This window comes from Wyeomyia smithii, chromosome 1 (genome assembly GCF_029784165.1).
Source record: "Wyeomyia smithii strain HCP4-BCI-WySm-NY-G18 chromosome 1, ASM2978416v1, whole genome shotgun sequence".
Taxonomy (NCBI): Eukaryota; Metazoa; Arthropoda; class Insecta; order Diptera; family Culicidae; genus Wyeomyia; species Wyeomyia smithii.
In genome coordinates, this window is record NC_073694.1 from 68,380,394 (window position 1) to 68,384,570 (window position 4,177).

General features: G+C 39.0%; 1 pseudogene; it reads left to right on the forward strand.

The window, feature by feature from the left end:
- The first annotated feature begins 1,067 nt into the window (after positions 1-1,067).
- LOC129716804 (uncharacterized) lies at positions 1,068-3,608 on the forward strand (annotated as a pseudogene).
- Positions 3,609-4,177: the final 569 nt, after the last annotated feature.

Sequence of the window (4,177 nt, forward strand, 5' to 3'; positions counted from 1 at the left end):
CAGGGCTGCGAAATTTCGAAATAAAGATATGAAATTGATTGATAAATAATTTCAGTGTAATAATTTATTCACCCACTGACCACCTCCCGCAATCAAAGGTAGCTATGAATATATGATAACCATTTCATTGTCTTGCCTTTTTTGTTTTGATTTACATTCTTATCACTGTCAGCACACTTGGATCTAGTGAGTTAATTCTCAATTATCAATTGACAGCCACTCTAAGTGAAATAGAAAAATTCATATCTCTCGGCAGTGACGTGACATTTTCAACATAGAATTTTTTCCATCGTTTTTCTCAGTCAAAACGTTTATAAAAGGTAAGTTCAACACATGATACTAGAAACATCTATATTATTGAAAGTTGAATTCCAATGTATGGTCCAGAAAATATTATGGCTCCGGATAGTTTTAATCGGAAGGGAACCAAACGCTCATTCATTGATATAGCGTCATCATTCATTTTACGCGACGGCACAAAGGCTATGTGTAATATGGAACCAAATAGTGATTGCGTTTATACGCAGGTCAAATATGATCCCGGCAACTTTATCCGCCACATTCGATTGCGACATGGAGAAGTAGCCAACGCAAACGGCCTTTTCAAAGAATATGTACCACCAGTCAAGAAGCCACGCATAATTGCAAAACGCCCGATTGCGATAGACCAGCAGCTGTTGGTTAGTTGCTCAGTCAAATTGATTGCCTTTCACAAACTACCTTTGTCCTGTTTCGAATGGGAAGGGTTCAAGGAACTACTTGAGCCGATACTGTCTGCCGTCGGATGCACTTTGAACCGTGATAATATAAAAAATTATCTTGTTTTTATGTCGAAGCGCATAAAGGAAATTTTAACGGAGGAAATGAAAAACAAGTTGATCTGCGTCAAAATTGATTCCGCTGCGTGCCTTAATCGGCATATTTTGGGCATAAACGTCCAATACGCTATTGGGGACAAAGTTGTTAATCGCACGCTTGGTAAGTAAAGTTTTAATGCGTAATGTTTGATATAGCTGGTATCTAAGCTCAAAGAAGGGGCTTTTCTATGAAATGTTTTGTTTCTAGGGATGCTGGAAGTGAAGGAAAGCCAAACGGCTGCATTTTTAAAAAGTAAAATTCTGGATACGCTAGCAGAAATCAACGTTCCAATAGAAAATGTGTTTTCTGTTACATGCGATAACGGGGCTAACATGTTAGCAGCCGTTAAACACTTGAAAACAGAATTGGAAATGACACTTTTCGAAAAGTTGGAGGACGGCGACATGCTCACAGACGCAGAATCGGGACGTGACATAACTGCAGAGCTGTGTAACGAGTTCAGCGAACGAAGCAACCTCGTTCGCTGTGCGGTACATACTCTGCAGTTGGCGATTCTTGATGTGGTGGATAAGTCCAACGAAAATATACAAAAAATCACTGAGATTGGCAAAAAATGCAAAAAATTGAAATACCAAACCAATTTTGCCCATCATGGTGCAACTCATCCGCCGGTATGGAGCCAAACTAGGTGGGCCGGGATCATCAAAATGCTGGAATCTTTTGTCAACCAACGACAATTTTTTGAACAACTTGCCGACCAGTTCCCTGAGCTCGGTAGGTATAGGAATTGTGAAAATGACATCTATTGATATATTTTCCGAATTTTCAGATCTTTCCATGCATTGGAGTTTCATAAAAAACTACTACGATGCCTTTCGACCATTATAGGGGAAAGTAGGTAAAGACGGACACCCTAAGGTTTAATCTAAATAATTACTTAGGTATTGCTATTTAGATCGCAGTAGTCATACAAATTGAAACTCAAGGTCATTTGTTTTCATAATCATTTTTGGTATTAGTGAACTTCCTTCAAGTTTTATGGGTTTTGGGTCTTCAAAAATAAGACGATAAATTGCTGTTTTTTGACATGGTTGGGAAAGACGGACACTTGGGGTGGGTAAGATGGACACTACGAAGGTAAAGGTGGATACTCACAAAAAAGATGTAGTACGTTAAGTATTCTTTTGATTTATGTGTTAAGTGATGGCCATACATTACTCTACGTTATTAGAGTCCATCTATACATCACGTGCACAGTTTGAGAGGATGGGTTCCGATGAAGGCGAAAATTCTCCGCCTAAATGGCTTGTTCTAACTGCTAAGTGATTAATATCTGCTGGTTTCTCTCGCGGGTGTACTTTGTGAACATCTGTAGTACACAACAGATGCTACATGTGAAAATTCTTGAAAAAACCGTGTGTCCATCTTTCCCTACCATAGTGTGTCCGTCTTGCCCGACCTGGTTGTAAATTTTTCAAACGATCGTAGCTCTTCATCGGAACATCGAAAATCTGCTGGATTTTCACTAGAAAACCGAGGAAAGACTAATTAATCACTTTACTATTGTGAACAAATGAAAACACGTAAGTTTCACGAGTTTTTCACTATTTTCCGTGGAATAAAAATTACATAGAATTGCGCGTTCAAGAAAATATTCTTTGTTTTACTCACAAATTTGACAGATTGCTTGCTGAAAACCGATAATGCAACTCAAAAGCATTAACACACTATAAAGAAGGTATTCGCATCACTCAACTATCATAATACATTCTAGTTTGTGAAATATTAAAAGTGTCCATCTTACCCGCAGTGTCCGTCTTTACCTACTTTCCCCTATATATGCACAAAGAAAATGCAAGAGGCACACGTTTCGTTGCCAGATTTCTACATGGCGTGGTTGATGGCAGTTACCGAAGTGCAAAAGAACAAGGAAAATCCATTTGTTCCCGATTTGACGAAATCACTTATGGATAGATTGGCGAGTCTTCGCGGCTCTAGAGCATTTAAAATGGCCTTGTACCTCGATCCGCGTTTCAACTATCGCGCGTCTAAGGTATTTACGCCTGACGAGAAAGCTGAAATCCAGGTGGAGACTATTCATAGAATCTCCAATCGGTTCATAATGACTATAATAAACTACTTTTAATATCTGATAATGATGAGATATAATATAATTGGGTCACAAGGCCCAACCTTAGCTTATTAGGATTCCAGAGAACCGTTTTTTTAGAAACATGATGGAATTTTACAACTTTCGTCTCTGATTGCAGGAATTCATTATGGAAACGTGGCAGTGAATTCGCCTACTAGAGTCGCCATCACTATCCCCGCTCTCTGACGAATCACTTTCGGAGTCAAATAACGGTGATGAATTTGATCTAATTTCAATTGACATGTATGGTGGATCGGTTAACATAGAACACCAAGCAGATGAAACAAATTTCCTGCAACAGATACAGTCGTTGTGCTTAGAGCCAAGACAAAACCACAACTACAATGTTTGGGATCATTGGTTGCGACGGAAAACCTCCCACCCTGAGCTGTACGCGGTTGCAATGGTTGTGTTAGCCACGCCATCCAACCAGTTGTCCGTCGAAAGAGCTTTCAGTGCGCTTGGTTTGGTTCTCTCGAACCTTCGGACTGGCCTCGGAGAGGACACTTTAGCAAACATCCTATTAATAAATTTAAATAGGGATTTGTTCCAACAGGCTATCTCAACGGCCAATAATTGGAAAGAGGGAAACAATGTAGGCGAGGGTCGAAAAATTAACGAATTAAAAATAATATGAAAACTAAAACAACGGATTTCTCTTTAGTTTAACTGTTTGTTCTTTAAAATGAAATATACAAAACTTTGCTTTTTATATTTTATATGACTCAATAGCTGGTACAACGGATGAGACGTAGAAAAGTAAAAACATTCCAGTATTCACTTAAAATCTATCCAATGTGTAGATCACCTGTTTGATTTTTTCTTCGTCACGGCATGAGTCACAACGCAAGGACATTACAAAAGTCGCGCACTGTTTTTCTTGCCTGCGAAAATCTTGGATGGGCGCTGATTGGATGGGCGACACAGAACTTATGCGAAATTAACGTAGAACCTTACGGGTTCTCTCTGGAACAGTTTTCTGTTTCTGCCTATCTTGATGCGATCAATATAGTTTCGCACTGGTTTTTTCACTGGTAAAGACGAAAGTCAAATGTCCATGCAGTAATCCTGGCATCCTGCTGCTATATAAAACAGAGATTATTACGATAAGAATACTGGACTCTGCTATGGATGTGTTCCAAACGCATCTTAATTCTTACCTTTCTGGAATCTGCACAAAAGTTTCTCCATCAAGCACATAATTTG